Source organism: Macaca mulatta, chromosome X, assembly GCF_049350105.2.
Source record: "Macaca mulatta isolate MMU2019108-1 chromosome X, T2T-MMU8v2.0, whole genome shotgun sequence".
Taxonomy (NCBI): Eukaryota; Metazoa; Chordata; class Mammalia; order Primates; family Cercopithecidae; genus Macaca; species Macaca mulatta.
Genome location: NC_133426.1, coordinates 18,815,067 through 18,832,118, shown reverse-complemented (window position 1 = coordinate 18,832,118; position 17,052 = coordinate 18,815,067). Strand labels below are relative to the sequence as shown.

General features: G+C 41.9%; 1 protein-coding gene across 5 annotated transcripts in view; it reads left to right on the top strand.

Annotated features, from left to right (window-relative positions):
- ADGRG2 (adhesion G protein-coupled receptor G2) overlaps positions 1-17,052 on the top strand; it is a 134,111-nt gene that overhangs the window by 34,275 nt on the left and 82,784 nt on the right. For all 5 annotated transcript variants that reach the window (XM_077989612.1, XM_028842106.2, XM_028842108.2 and 2 more), the window contains exon 2: positions 6,389-6,433. The gene's annotated coding sequence lies outside the window, so the exon portion shown is untranslated. The remainder of the gene's footprint in view (positions 1-6,388; positions 6,434-17,052) is intronic.

Here is a 17,052-nt window from a genome sequence, read left to right as displayed (position 1 = left end):
AAATGTTATTAATAAATCACTAAATTCCTATCCTCCACAGTTTTTCTGTCAAATAGGGCTAGATAATAAGGTAACTTCTTAATCATTTCCAGTAAGAATAATAACAACTTTGTGGGCAAGGCTTTCCTCATCTTTTATTTCCTAGAGTTAAGATTTAGTACATCTCATGTGGCAGATATATATGGAAATAGAAAAAAATTAATGCACCAGCCTTAATTTATAGCCCAAGTGTCCAATATACAACAAAGGCTTACTAAACAAAGGAAACATTTATGTGTGTTGTTTTCTTACTACTTGGTGAGACCCATCCTACATGAACAATTGTTCTTTCCTTATCTGTGTGGCTTTTGGTCGTATTTTCTGTCATCATTGAAAATATAATATCAGGCCAGGTGTGGTGGCTCACACCTGTAATCCCAGGAATTTGGGAGGCAGAGGCAGAAGGATTGCTTGAGCCCAGGAGTTGGAGACCAGCCTGGGCAACATAGTGAAACCCATCAAGTAGCTGGGTGTAGTGGCATGTGTCTGTGGTCCCAGCTACTCAGGAGGCTGAGGCGATGGCATTACTTGAGCCTGGGATATTGAGACTGCAGTAATTGTGCCACTGCACTTAAGCCTGAGCAACAGAGGAGACCCAGTCTCAAGGAAAAAACAAACAAACAAAAAACAAAAAAGAAAAGAAAATATCAAAACATAGTTTAAATAGAGGGAAATGGTCAGTGTTTTTTGCTACCCAGTAGAAAGAGAAGTTCAGAGTTAATTAGAAAATATCAGTCATCTCAATTGAGATTGATTTAAGTTGTGATGATCTAAATTCAATTTTCCTGTGAAATGTTTTCATATTAATGGAAGAAAGCTCACTCTGGTGAACTTTGTATGAATATAGCTTAATGTCAGACTTGCATTTAAAAAATCAAGTATATAAGTGTTCTTTTTGTGAAATAGTAAACTAGTTTTTGTAAAAGATTGGTAAATTCTTGCCTATGCATTTATGAAAGTGAGAATTGTTTATACCCTAAGGAAGGTTATGTCCCATTTTGGAATGCCTTAGTTCTGTCATCTTGGGTAGAGAGTTGGTGGTTGCCTCACCCAGACCATTGGGACTGGAGGTCTGAGAGTCATTTGAAGGTGAGGCTCTCACCATGTGGTCTTTGATACTCTCTTCTCCAGCTCTGGGCAGAGGTGACCAGCAACATTCTAGCCACCGGAATATACGTGGCAAGCCTCAAGCTAGGTAAGGGAAGGGAAGGAAAAGGGGGACACTGTAGGGTGAAGGAGAGTAGAAGAGAAAAGAGGGAGAGAAGACTGGAGGGAAGGGAAGAGAGAAAAGAAAGCTTCTCATGCTGCAGGAAAATAAAGCGTGGTAGCAATGGCTGCAAGAGGCCCATCGATGACTTCTCCTGGCTGCTTCTTTGCACCTCAGCATGCAGCCCCTCCAGACTGATGACCAGGGGTAATCATTTGAGATGTTTCACAAAGCAATTCCGAAAGCTCTGTTAGTCACTTCTACAATTTAACAAGGATGGACACAGGATGCTGTCCTTCCACTTTAAACTCTTTGGCTGTGCCTTGGTTTCAGCCATTTCCTCTCTTTGGAATACTCTCGCCCATGTCTTCATATAAAGGGAGTTGTGCCCTTTAGGCTGCAGCCTGATAATTACTTCCTAGATGAGATTTTCCTGGATCTATTTCCCCACACTGGGTTAGGTGTCCTTCCTTGGTGCTCCCATAACTGCCCGCAGCTGATGCCAAAGCCTGGCATTCTGGATTCAGGCTCGCCGGCCCCCTTGGCTATGAGCCTTTGTGCAGGGCACAACCTGCACAACCGTACAGAGTGGTCTTGTTTTTTGGCACACAGTAGGCACCCAGTTAAATGTTTGTTGAATGAATGATCTTTAGTTTTCCAGAGCCATCTCACAATTTAACTCCTCTTGAGTGGTGGCATCCAGAACTGAACAAACCAGTCTGTGCAGGTCAGGGTCCTATGAGGCAGGGTCTGATCAGTACCAGGGCCACCACAAGGTTTTAGAACCACTCTTGTTTGTTCCTCGATGGCAATACCTACCACTCTAAAACCAAGAATGTGCATATCCCCAACCTTCTCCTGTATATAACTTTGCCTTCCCCATCATCTCCATTTGTACAATTTTTTTTTCCTACTAGTGTGAAGAAAGTCCTCTTTCCTTCTTTCTGGCCCCATCCCAATGTATCAAGGCCTCTTTGTCCTCTGGTCATTTATTCCATGGTGTCGGTGTCAGTGTCATCGCCAGGAACTTTGAGCCAGTCTGTGCCTGTCGGTCTGGGTCACCAATGAATCATTAGGTTCCTAATGAAGTGCTGAACCCTCCAGGATGCTGCATGTCACAGTTCTGTTTTGGTTGGTTTTGGTTTTTTTTGGTTGGTCTTTCCTTGGAGGACAGTGGGACAACTGCCTAGGGCTGCTGTTACCTGTGCTCTTTCACCAGTGGGTTGCAGATTATCCCTAGGATGTGTGGGTGCCGTGGCCAGGTGCCCAGGATGGGAGTTTTGACTCTTGGACACAACCTCCCTGAGAGCGGCCCTAAACTGGAGCAGGGCTCTTAAGTACACCCGGAGGTCGTTTCCTTCCCACCCAAACCACTTGTAAAGTCTGCCTGCCTTTTTTTAAATTTATTTTTTGGGTCACGCTGGTATTACCCTGGGTTTTAGCCAGTTTGATAAATAGAGGAAGTTGGGTGGCTTCCCAGCCTCCCTGATGTCATGGTTTGGGGCAATCTGCAACTATGGGAGGTTTCATGAATCCTAGCAAGTGGTGAGTTTGCTGTTCTTCTCTGCGAAATTTCTCCGTTCCGTGCCATGTCTTACATAAGTTGATATGGTTCCTTTTGTGACTTGCCCTTTCCCTTCAGTGATGTAAGAACCCCAAACATTGGCAGTCACTATGTTTTGTCACTGAAGTGCTAGTGCTCATCAGATCCTCATTCCTTTTATGCTTCTCTAGGAGATAAAGGCTGGTGGGTGTGTGGTGGCCACAGGAGCAAGCAGGGGTCTGTGGACTGAAGGATGGGCCATTCTTTAATGAATTTGAGGCCTCGGTATTCATCAGGCATTTTTGCATCATTGCTCTTGCCATTCTTTTCCACAACTTGCTGAAGTGAGTTCCTGCTCCCTGGCTGGAAAGCTGGTTTCTTGGCCCTGAAACCAGAAGTCATTGTGTTCCCAGTTGGGCCTTTCTAACTGAGGTTGAGCAGGCGGAGGGGAGATGACGTTGAGCTGAGCAAGTGATGGCTTTCCCTCCCATTCCCTACCCCCTGAACTTGATGGAGGAGCTCTGTTCGGCCCTCCTTCTGTTCTGCTTTTCTTCACTAGAAGAAATCTACTTAATTGTGTAAGTACTATGTGAAGACATGCTTGTGTTCTATGGAGTAGCAATTTGCCTTCATCCTTTCCCTCCTCACACTCCTGGGTTATTGGTGGGTTTCCTTCCAGGCTATTTTGTATGCATCCACCCTTGTCACTGTATTAATAAGGATAGGCCACGTGCAGTGGCTCACGTCTATAATCTCAGCACTTTGGGAGGTCAAGGCGGGAGGATTGCTTGAGTCCAGGAGTTTGAGACCAGCCTGGGCAACATGGTGAGACCCCATCTCTACAAAATAACTAGCAAATTAGCCGAGCATGGTTGCACATGACTGTAGTCTTAGCTACCCGGGAGACTGAGGTGGGAGGATCACTTGAACCCAAGAGTGGGAGGCTGCAGTGAGCTGTGATCGAGCCACTGCACTTCAGCCTGGGCAACAGGGCAAGACCTCATTTCCAATAAAAAAAAAATAAGCATACACATATAACTTTGATTGTGTCTTAACAAGTCCTCATATATATTATTCAGAAAACTATTTTTTTCTCTTGCCTTATATGCATTGACAGTCTCTATATGTTAATACATCTAAATAAACTTCACTTTTAAATGTTGCATAATATTCCAAAACACAGATGTACCTTTGTTTAACTCTTCATCTACTAATGGAAACTTAGGCTCCCCCCACCACACACACAGCTGCAATGACAGTATTTGTATATGTATTTTTGTATCTATGTGTCAGTATTTCTGTGGGGACAGTCTCTGGAATTTGAGTTTTTGTATCAAAAAGCATGCACATTTAAAATTTTAAAACATAGCTAAATTACTCTCTCAAAGTTTATGTTTCCACCAATGGTGTATGCAGGTGTTTATTTCCTCACATGCTCTCCAGCTTTGGATATTACTAGGCTTTTCAATTTTTTCATCCACTGGGAAAAACAAATGTCATGTTGCTTGCCCTACTTTTCTACCTGTAAGTATTCCAAGGGAGCAAACAGAACCTCCTGTTGTTCATTAATAAACTGGATTCCCAAGAACCATTAAGTGTGCTTTATTATGGTCGTCAATAAGGTTTTGGAAGAGGTAGTGTGCTTGGGTTGGGAAATTTCATCAAAACATTATCAGAAATCCCTATGTAGAAAATTCTCATTTTTAGAAATGTTAAATGAACTTCTTTCGATACTCAAGTCACAATCAATTTCTTTCTTTCTTTGATTATTGAAATGTTTTTCAGTTGTTAATCCTACATTTAGTCCACATTCAGCATTGGGACATGTGTTTGCAATTGTTCATCATAGGACAGGACAACATGGTTGGCCTTCATTTTTGTCTTTTATTTTAAGTTCTGGGGTACGTGTGCAGGATGTGCAGGTTTGTTACACAGGTGAATGTGTGCCATGGTGATTTGCTGTACCTATCAACCCGTCACCTAGGTATTAAGCCCAGCATGCATTAGCTATTCTTCCTGATTCTCTACCCACCCGCTCCCCGACAGGCCCCAGTGTGTGTTGTTCCCCTCCATGTGTCTGTGTGTTCACATTGCTCAGCTTCCAATTATAAGTGAGAATATGTGGTGTTTGGTTTTCTGTTCCTGCATTAGTTTGCTGAGGATGATGGCTTCCAGCTCCATCCATGTCCCTGCAAAGGACATGATCTCATTCCTTTTTATGGCTGCATAGTATTCCATGGTGTATATGCACCACATTTTCTTTATCCAGTCTATCATTGATGGGCATTTAGGTTGATTCCATGTCTTTGCTATTGTGAATAGTGCTGCAATAAACATATGTGTGCATGTATCTTTATAACAGAATGATTTATATTCCTTTGGGTATATAGCCAGTAATGGGATTGCTGGGCACTGAACTGCTATTATAACAGTCTGTTGAGAGACGCCAGCAGTAGGTCAATTGGTTCCAAAATGACCTTAGAGATCGTTTCTTATCACAGATCTTCATTTGAAAGTCATTATGTCCTATTTCACATGAGAAGACACCATTACATGAAGCGACTGTTATCTTCAAGCTAATAGCTGGACCAATGTTTTGGTTCAGAAGTAAGGCATGTTGGAATATTCTAAAAGATACAAGTCAGGTTGTCAGCAGTGCTCTCTGTCTTGGATAGATACCCCATTCTTTCCCCAGCATGCATCTGCGTTTTCCCTCATGTCATTGCAAATATCCCCATGTTCCCCTTTCAACTCTGAGCCAAACTTAGTAATTAACCAGGAGTTAGCCCTTTAGTGGAGAAAGAATTCTGCCTCTGGCACAAGAGACCTAAATGCCCCAATCCTTGATATCAAAGAGTTTAGGTTCTAGGGAAGTGAAGTCACAAACACACAAAGAAATATCTAGCCAAGCAGGGTCTCTAGAAGGGACCACCCCACCCCAGGTCTGGTCCAATCACTTCGTTGTCCAGTGCCCTGTGATACTGTTAATGAAGACTTCAACTGAACAGTCATTCATGCCACAAAAACATTAACAAGGCTGGGCGTGGTGGCGCACACCTGTAATCCCAGCACTTTGGGAGGCTGAGGTGGGCGAATCACCTGAGGTCAGAAGTTCAAGACCAGCCTAGCCAACATGGTGAAACCTTGTCTCTACTAAAAATGAAAAAAAAAAAAAAATTAGCCAGGTGTGGTAGCATGTGCCTGTAATGCCAGCTACTCAGGAGGCTGAGGCAGGAGAATCGCTTGAACCTGGGAGGTGGAGGTTGCAGTGAGCCGAGATGATGCCACTGCACTCCAGCCTGGGTAACAGAGCGAGACTCCGTCTCAAAACAAAACAAAACAAAACAAAAAACATTAACAAGATCAGTCCCCAAACTGGCTTTGGGCTTGCGCTTCCAGTTTTTATATAAGTTCCTCAAAAGCAGGGTTTACATCCATTTTTTCTGTAACTCCACTGCTAAGTTCAAGCTGTGACGTGCAGTAGGGAACCCAGGGGACCTCAGCTGATGAGCTCACTGCAGTATTGAAGTATTATGCAGTCAAGAAAGTCTATTTTCCATTGGCCTAATTTTGCTTTTTTTTATTTTTTTCATTTTCAGGTGTGCACAGAGGTTCTCCACCTTTTTTTCTGAACTCGCAGTCAGGTGAGTGATGCTATTTCTACGAGATAATGTTGTAGAAATGAGGAACATGTTGGCTTGGGTTTTGTTTTTTTCTTTCCTATTTTCCCTCCTTCATTGCAAATTCCCATCCCTATATCAACTTTATTATTTTTTGTTTGTTTTGTTTTGTTTTTAGCTCCTCACTCCCACTTGGAGCTCTCTTTCCTTCAGACACTTTCTTTTCCTTGGGGATTCTATTGTTGACCTGTTTCTTCTTGGTAACCCAATTGCTTTTGAATGGGCGTTCAGAAACGGGTACCGATTTTGAAGTTACATGGTGCGATCAAAGCTGGGGAAAGATAATGATCATTTACGTGGAATTATTTGGGATTCTGTTTCACTGTTTTCCCCTTTCCTGCTCCCTGGACGTGTGTCCCTTGGCTCTAACAGCTTTTGTCATGTTTTGAAATGGACTAAGGAAGTGTTTGTTCTCTCTCTGACCTAAGTGCTGTGCAAATGCAACTGTCAAAGGATCCTTCCAACCAGATTTCTGCCCATGACCCTCTTCTAGATAGAAATTCTGAAGCCACTACTTTCACGCTTCCTATTTCTTTCTTTTTTCTTTCTTTCTTTCTTTTTTTTTTTTTGAGACAGGGTCTCCCTCTGTCACCCAGGTTGGAGCGCAGTGGTGCAGTCACAGCTCACTGTAGTCTTGACCTCCCAGGCTCAAGTGATCCTCCCATCTCAGCCTCCTGAGTAGCTGGGACCACAGGTGCGTGCAACCATGCCTGGCTAATTTTTTATTTTTTGTAGAGACGGGATCTCCCTATGCTGCCAGACAGGTCTCAAACTCCTGGCCTCAATCCATCCTCCTGCTTCAGCCTCCCAAAGTGCTGGGATTACAGGCCTGAGCCACTGTACCCAGGCTATTTCTTTTGAGACTCATAAATAGTGGTTATTTCTGGGAATTCATTGACATAAATTATCAAAATTTTGTAAACAATGTAAATATCATAATGAATACAAATTAGAATGATCCTATTATAACTTACATGGTAAATAACACATCGTTATTATAATAGATACTAGTAAGTTATTGCTATAAATAAGGTTACAACACCTGAGCGGGGTCACACAGCCAGTAAATGGCCCAGCTGGGACCTGAAACAGGAATGGGCATGGTGTGATGACAAAACTAAGGAAGGGCACAGAATCCTGGCGGGGGGTGGGCCCTTGTGGGTAAGGGGGGGGGGTTGGTTTCCTGAGTCCCTTGCTTCCTCTCCAGCATGGTTTCCTAGATGACCACTAACCATATGCTTTTGCCCTATCCCTGCCCCAGCCCTGCAGTGCAGATCAATGCCCCAGGAGGCTTTTAAGAAGAGTCTCTTATTTCTCTCCTCTACATATTGATAGAATTATTTTGCAGTAGTAGATTCTGGACCAAATCAATGAAAAAATATTTGTCGAGTGCCCGCTGTGGGTATGGGGGTGAGGTGGAGACCAAACCTATATAGGAGAGGCTATTGTGTTCTGCTTCCTTGTTTTTGTTTTTAGGCCAAGTCGAGTCTGATGGACCATTGAACAGAAAGTATCTTTTGTTTGTTGTTTTAAAAAAAATCACTATTTATTTGGCCATGCCAATGACCAATGAATCTGAGTAGTGGCTATTAAGCTCTTGGGGGCGGGAAAGGTATCTGCCTTGGTTTTTGCAGTATCTTGAGTCCCTGGTATAGAATCTTGCTTGTAACAGAACTTCAATAAATATTCGTCAACTAGTTGAATGAATGTCAATTATTTTGGAAATAATTCCAAAATCTGTTTACATTTAGGACTGGAGTGTATTATAAACTTATCTTCTTTGGCTGGGGGTGGTGGCATGTGCCTGTAGTCCCAGCTACTTGGGAGCCTGAGGCAGGAAGATCTCTTGAGCCTGGCAGGTGGAGGTTGCAGTGAGCCGAGATTGCACCACTGCACTCCAGCCTGGGTGACAGAGCAAAACCCTGTTACAAAAAAAGCAAGCAAACAACAACCAAACAACAACAACAAAACAAAACAAAAGCTTGTCTTCTAATTATGCTTGTAATCGTAGCTAACACTTCTTGACTAAACTAAGACTTTCATTATATTACCTCATTTAATCCCCACAGAACCCTGTGAACTAGGTCTTAGCATTGCTTCCATGTCTTCAGATGAAGAATTTTAAACTCCAGGGAGGTTAAGGAACAGCCCAAGTTTACACTGTAAGTGGTGGAGCTTAGATGTGAAGGCTCTACCATGCGTGTTCCCGAATCCTATGCTGTTTTGCTCATTTGTGTGTGTTAAACATACTGCAAGCATTGGGGGAAGACCCTGAAGAGTGAGGGGAGAGAGATGAAGTAGGCTTTCACCTTGCCTTGGATAATTCACACATGGCTAATCAAGAGTATGGTAGATCGGAGGTATGAGAGAGTGGAGAAATTTGGAGATGAGCAAGGGAGCCAAAAAACAGAACACCCCTCAGCCGGGCGCGGTGGCTCACGTCTATAATCCCAGCACTTTGGGAGGCCGAGGTGGGTGGATCACCTGAGGTCAGGAGTTCAAGACCAGCTTGGCCAACAGGGTAAAACCCTGTCTCTTCTAAAAATACAAAAATTAGCCAGGCGTGGTGGCAGGCACCTGTAATCCCAGCTATTCAGGAGGCTGAGGCAGAAGAATCACTTGAACCCAGGAGGTGGAGGTTGCGGTGAGCCGAGATCACGCCGTTGTATTCCAGCCTGGGTGACAAGAGCGAAACTCCGTCTCAAAAAAAAAAAAAACCAAACCAAACAAAAAAACAAAACACCCCTCACCAGGTTTGGTGAGTGTATGTTTACATTAAGTGCGCACTTTAGTTCTAATCTTGCATGTCTGATATTGATTCACTTGTTTTATTGCATAAAGCTTCCTTTTTCTGCATCAGAAAGCACTTACTGCTTATTAAGAAAATCATTTTTGCACTGTAAAGACCAAATAAGTCATTTCCTTCCATTTGATTCCAGAGATGTGAACGTTTCACACTGCAATGAGGCCGTATGGCTCAGCATTGACTTGACTTTGTGCTCTGACAAACAACATACAAGGCTGCTGTTTTAGAGTTCCTATTCAGCACTTACCAGTTAACCTAGTTTCTGTCATCTTTAGGACATGGTTGTTTTTGGCATATGGGATGTTGTTTCTCTTACTACAGTAATACTGGTTTTTAGTTCTTGGTGACCTTATCTTCAAAAAATTTTGTTGCTGAAGTTCAGAACAGTTCCTTTTGTCCAATATTTATTCAAACTACCTCAATTTACAAGATTTGAAATTGCTGCTAGACATTTCTGTGAGCATCTTGGAGAAATCTGAAAACAGTCTCATTTGATTTATATAATGGGTAAAAATCTAAGGACTTTCTTTGTCTGGTTTTGGCATTGGGGTTATGATAGCCTTGTAAAAGTGATTTCAGATGTGCTCTTTTTCTTTAGTTTCTGTGCGATTGGAACTCTTATTCCTTAAATATTTGATAGAATCATCAGTGAAGCCGTCTGGGCCTGGAGTTTTCTTTGTGGGACGTTTTGAGATTTTTAATGGTTATACCTACTATTCATGTTTATCATTTCTACTTGATTCCTTCTTGGTAATTGGTATTTGTTTCTAGAAATTTGTCCCTTTCTATCTAGAGTTTCAAAATTATTGAAGAAAGTTGTCCCTAAGAGCCTTTTATATTTATTATGTTTATAGCATTTACAGGTGTGTTGCTTTTTCCATACCTCCTATTAGCTACTTCCTCACTCCCTGCCTCTCTCTTTTTCTCCCCTTTCTCCCTCCCCTCCCTCTGTCTCTTGATTTTGCCAGAATTGTCTTTTCAAAGAGCAACGTTGGCTTTGTTAATCTTTATGTCTTTTTTCTGTCTTTATTATATGCTTCTTTTTTTTTCATTACCTTCCTTCTTCTTCTTTGGGTTTGTTTTGCTGTACTTTTTCACACTTCTTAAGAATCTTAATTCATTAATTTTAAGCCTTTCTCTTTTTCTAATTTGTATGTTTAAAATATAATTTTCACTCTATCATTAGCTGTATCCTATGTGTTTTTTATATAGCGTTTTTATTATTGATCAAGTCAAATATTTTCTTTATTCTTCTTTTTTCTTTTTGAGACAAGGTCTTGCTCTGTTGCCCAGGCTGCAGTGCATTGGCGTGATCATGGTTCACTACAGCCTCTACCTCCTTGTCTCAGGCTATCTCTCTTGCCTCAGACTCCCATGCAGCTGGGACCACAGGCGCATACCACCATGCCCGGCTAATTTTTTGATTTATTTGTAGAGATGAGGGGGGTCCCACTTTGTTGTCCAGGCTGGGCTCGAACTCCTGGGCTCAGGTGATCCTTCTGCCTCAGCCTCCCAAAGTGCTAGGATTACAGGTGTGAGCCACCACGCCTGGCGAATATTTTCTAATAAACATTGTGACTTATTTGACCCATGGGTTATTTGTTAAATAATAAATCTAACTTTTTGTTATTACAACTTAATTGTGTTGTGGTCAAAGAACATGCTGCTTTCCTGTTTTCCAATTCTTTACAAAGCTTTTGAGACTTTTCTGATGGTCTGAATGGTTTCACAGACATTCCATGTGCACTTGAAAAGATTATGCACGCTGCAGTTGTTGAATGGGGGCTTCTAAATATGGTCCTCGTGGTGTTGGTTAAATGTGTCATTCAAATATTCTATATCCTTAATGACTTTCTTATTTAATTTTTACCAATTGCTGATAGAGATCTCTCATTATGATTGTGAATTTGTTCTATTTCTCCTTATATTCCGTCAATGCTGTTTGGTGTATTTTGAGGCTACAGTAGTTGCATTCACATGTACATTTCTTCAGTCTTCAATTCAGAATTGAATCTTTTATGAATGAACGGTTTTATTTCTAGGTAAAGCATTTTGCTTTAAAGTATAATTTGTCTGATATTAGTATAAACACATTAGTTTTCTTTTGATTAGCTTGGGCATAGCATATCTTTTCCATCTCTTTACTTTCAAACTTTCTGAATCATTAGGTTCTATTTGTGTCCTTGTGAATAGCATATAATTGGAGTTTGTATTTTTTTCAGTCTGATAATCCTTTGTCTTTTAATGGAATCATTGAGTCCATTTATATTACATGAATCATTTTATCTGCATTTTTTTTTTCTTTTTTTTTGAGACGGAGTTTCACTCTTGTTGCCCAGGGCTGGAGTGCAGTGGTGTAATCTCAGCTCACTGCAACCTCTGCCTCCTGGGTTCAAGCGATTCTCCTGCCTCAGCCTCCCGAGTATCTGGGATTACAGGCACCTGACACTATGCCTGGCTAAGTTTTTGTATTTTTTTTTTAGTAGAGATGGGGTTTCGTCATGTTGGTCAGGCTGGTCTCAAACTCCTGACCTCAGGTGATCCACCCGCCTTGGCCTCCCAAAGTGCTGAGATTACAGGCGTGAGCCACTGCACCAGCCTGCATTTGTTTTTAAATCTTTATCACTTTCTATTTTTCCTAACCATTCTTTGTTGCTGTTTCTCCTCTTTCTTGCCTTTTTTCCAGACTGACTGAATATGTTAAAAACTGTTTTCCTCCTCCACTAGTTAGGAAGTTATATGTCCCTTTTCTGTTCTTTAGTTACTAAAGAAATTACAACCTGTTGTAGAAATTACAACCTGGTGTAGAAATTACAACATGTCTACTCAACTTTTCAATGTGTAAAAATAATCAATACCTTTAGCTTCCTCTAGTATAATTCAAGGACCTTGGAAGACTTTAATTTTTGAATTTCATTTTGTCATCTCCTTAGTTATATTACATATAATACATATATTATTTCCTATGTTTATATATATGAGATAGTTGCTGTATGTTTTTATCATGTTTCACTAATCCCTACAAGATGTTATTGTTTTATATAGTAGTTTTGTTTTATTTCAAGACAGAGTCTCCCTCTATCACCCAGGCTGGAGTGCAGTGGCACGATCTTGGCTCACTGCAACCTCCGCCTCCCAGGTTCAAACAATTCTCCTGCCTCAGCCTCCCAAGAAGCTAGGGTCACAGGTGCCCGCCACCACATCTAGCTAATTTTGGTATTTTTAGTAGAGATGGGGTTTCACCATGTTGGCCAGGCTGGTCTTGAACTCCTGAGCTCAAGTGATCTGCCCATCTCAGCCTCCCAAAGTGCTGGGATTACAGGCGTGAGCCACCATGACTGGCACTGTTTTATATAGTAAAAGTTGATTTGGATTTGCCAATAGAGAATACTACCCCTAGTTCTGGGCAACTGGGGCCTCTGGCTTGTGACTTGTGATTTAGAGTCCCCGCTCTGGCCTTTCTCTAGCTCCACCCCTCTCCAAATGGCAAGAAGTCTGTGGCGTCAAGAAGTCATGCCTACCTGGAGGCTGCCTCCCTCTTCCCCTCACCCTTGCTTCTAGATCATACTCTGGGAATCCAGGACCCTGGAATTCCCAATCCAAACATTCTGTGCCAATTTCCAGGACCTGGGCACTCCCCTTCCCCATTGCAAGCCATGCTGCAGGTGTATGTACTCCCAGACCCAAGGGATGACCAAGGGGTACATGCATGAAGGAGAGGGGGTTAGGGTATGCAGGCTGTGGTGATCACGTGCGTGTGCACAAAGCCTCTTACAGCTTGGAATGAAGCCTTAGGGGAAGAATAAGGGCAAAGCCTTCTTTTAAACTCTTGAACTGTATCTTAGAAATGTTAGCCATGGGCCTGGCCACAAAACCCACCACTTCCTTTGTTCCTCATTCCTCCTTGCATCTCAGATCTTATGTCTTTTGCCTGAATACATGTTTTAGGATTGATTTCAGTAATGATTTGCAGGCAGGGAGCAACATCACAGTTTCTGTTTGTCTGGGAATATCTTCATCTTGCCCTCATTCTTCAAAGATATTTTCCCTGAGAGCAGAATTCTAAGTCGGCAGTTTCTTTCCGGCACGCTGCAGACAGACTTCCACTGGTTCCGGCTTCCACTGTTGCTTCTGAGAAGATAGCTGTCAGTCTAACAGCAGCTTCTTAACAGCCTTTCTCTTTTTTTTTTTTTTTTTTTTTGAGGTGCAGTCTTGCTCTGACGCCCAGGCTGGAGTGCAGTGGTGTGATCTCAGCTCACTGCAACCTCTGCCTCCCGGGTTCAAGCGATTCTCCTGCCTCAGCCTCCCGAGTAGCTGGGATTACAGGTGGGTGCCACCACACCTGGCTAATTTATGAAATTTTAGTAGAGATAGGATTCCACCTCGTTGGCAGGCTGACCTTGAACTCCTGGCCTCAAGTGATCCACCCACCTCGGCCTCCCAAAGTGCTGGGATTACAGACGTGAGCCACCGCACCCCCAGCCTGACAGCTGCTCCTTTGAAGGTTATCTGTCTTGTTTTTCTGACAATTTTTCAGATGTTCCTGTTTTTGTTTTCTCTCATTTTCACTATGATGTATCTAGGTGTAGATTTCTTTTTATTTATTGTGATTGAGATTCTTTGGGCTTCTTAAATCTGAGGATTGGTGTTTTTCACCCATGACTAAGGAGGCACTTAGTCATTATCATTCCAAACACTGATTCTCTCCTCTTTGAATTTTGTTTAAATGTATGTTAGACATTATATTTCTTTTCTCCATGTCTCTGAACTTTTCTTTCATATGTCATATTTGATACTCAGGTTTGCCTCATTAGGCCCATACCCACAGGTATAAGTGGGCTTCATTGCTTACATTGCTTACCGGGTTCCTGCTTGAGTTTCACCTTTGGCCTGGCAATTCCTTTCTATCTTGCCAGCTCTTTGATATGTTTAAGAAAATGCACGGCTGGGCACAGTGGCTCACGCCTGTAATCCCAGCACTTTGGGAGGCTGAGCTGGATGGATCAACTGAGGTCAGGAGTTCAAGTCTAGCCTGGCCAACATGGTGAAACCCCATCTCTACTAAAAATAGAAAAAATTAGCCAGGTGTGGTGGCAGGCACCTGTAATCCTAGCTACTCATGAGGCTGAGACAGGAGAATTGCTTGAACCCAGGAGGTGGAGGTTGCAGTGAGCCAAGATCATGCCATTGCTCTCCAGCCTGGGAGACAGAGCGAGACTCTGCCTCAAACAAACAAAAAAAAAAGAAGAAGAAAGAAAATGTGCCGGGTATGGTGGCTCACTCCTGTAATCCCAGCACTTTGGGAGGCTGAGGCCCAGGAGTTTAAGACCAGGAGTTCAATACCAACCTAGGCAACATGGTAAAACTTCATCTCTACAAAAAATTAAAAAATTAGCCAGGTGTGGTGGTGCATGCCTGTAGTCTCAGCTACTCAGGAGGCTGAGGCAGGAGGATCAATTGAGCCCACGGGGTCGAGGCTGCAGTGAGCCATGATGATGCCACTGCACTCCAGCCTAGGTGACAGAATGAGACCCTGTCTCAAAAAATAATAATAATAAAAGAAAATGCTTTTAGCATTTTATTCATGATTTTTAATTGTCTTCAGCCCAAGGTTTGATCTAACTAACCTAACCTATTTCTGGAATGCTGAAGACATTTTTTTTCCCCTGAGATATTTCCTGTATCGAAGTCATTGAGCAGTGTTCAAATAGAAATTTAATTATGCTTTTCTTACCAGTTTCCTGATTCTTTCTCTGACTTCTTTGAAAATTGAACAATCCAAATCAATTGCTTTTTCACTTTTTGTTCTTGCTTTATCCATACTGAGAACCCCTGCAGTCCTTTTTTTTTTACATTTCCCCTTGTGGTGGTCTTGTAAGCCAACATATATGACTCCGTATAAATGTCCCAAAAGCAAAGAGTTTTCTAGAAGACTTAGGGAACAATTATCATACCTCTTGTAACTCAGGTCAAAAATAGTAATCATTGCCTCTATCATAGTAGCTATGGTATAATCAAAGTATGCCAGTTAACCAGAGATAACAGAGAATAACCCTCACCCAGACCTACCCTATGGTGGTATCAAGCTATTTCTCCCTTTCTGATATTATTCTTTAATTATTCTACATCTAGAGACAGATTTATCATTTATTGTCATAACAGGTTTCACTGATGATATATATTTAAAAATATGATACTGATACTATTTAATGAAATTGAAGAGCTCTAGAATGAGTTTTTAGAGTGGAAGCACCATGGCATATAGTCATGTAGTTCATGCACTATACAACTCTGGAGAGAGGTTGCCATTTACACCAGAGTTCACAACTTAAAAGGGGGCCCTGGATAAAGATGAATTGGGGATCATCTTTAATCTAGTGTCAAGGTCTATGTTTCACTGTTCAAATGCTACCAAATAGTTTTCTTTGTAATTGTTGCTATCTTCCTAGCCATCCTTAGCACCTTAAAAATTTGCTAAGAACCAGTGGTTATTCAAATCCTCTTTGTTGATGACCTGGATAGCATTGAGCTAACCCCAATTGCACCAGAAGATGAATAGATGTTTGTGTTAGGCTGTTCTTACATTGCTATAAAGAAATCCCCGAGACTGGGTCATTTATAAGAAAAGGGGTTTAACTGGCTCCTGGTTCTGCATGCTGTACAAGAAGCATAGTGACATTTGCTTCTGGGGCTCACTTATCACCAAGGGGATGGCCCAAGCTATTCATGAAGGATCCTCCATGATCCAACACCTCCCACCAGCTCACACCTCCAACATTCAACATGAGATTTGGATGGGGACACGTATCCAAACTATATCAATGTTCCAGCTGAAACAGAGAAAAATGGCTTTGATGTGCAATGACTAAAGGTTTCAAACTTCACAGATTTCCCTTTGATTAGTGATCCTAGAGACTTTATGACCTAATAGGACATTCTCGGTTTATGCAGAAGGCAGTAGAAGCTACATTATTTCAAATATCATAAAACTTCTCCAAAAACATATGTTCAGCCTTGAGAAAACGTATTCCAGATCTGACAACTGAAAGCAGTCTTTTGAGTGGTGCCAGTCTGCATTAAGTTCTTGATCTATATTTTTTTTCAAGATGGTTGCTGGGATCATCTTTCATTCTGGCCTTTCCTACCTGCATTTGGAAGTTGAGTAGATCCTGTCTTTAGTGAAAAGGCATAGTTTATTTTGATCAGAGGTCTCAGTTACAGCACATAGTAGTCACTCACTGTGTATGTACACTGAGTCACTGAATACACAAATTTACCTTTGATCATGTCTTGTACACCACTTAGGTCCTGCCCTAAGAGTTAGCAAAGCTCAAGAATGAGTTTGTAGACATTTTAAGATTGTATAATAACGTTTTGAACTTGATGTCTTTCACCTGATGGACTCAAAACATTTTACTTACAAGGAGACAAAGTCTCAGGAGGCTGGCATTGTGTTCTGGTAGAAAGAGTAAGGGTTCTACCAAATAGCTGAATGACCTTGACCCATCCCCCAGACTTGCAGGGGCGTCCAATCTTTTGGCTTCTCTGGGCTACATTGGAAGAAGAATTGTTGTGGGCTACACATAAAATACACTATAGCTATTGATAGCTGATGAGCTAAAAAAAAAAAATTGCAAAAGAAATATCATAATGTTTTAAGAAAGTTTAAGAATTTGTGTTGGGCCACATTCAAAAGCATCCTGGGCCACATGTGACCCGTGGGCCGTGGGTTGGAGAAGCTTGCCATGATGGGCCTCTTTCATCTGTAGAATGAGGG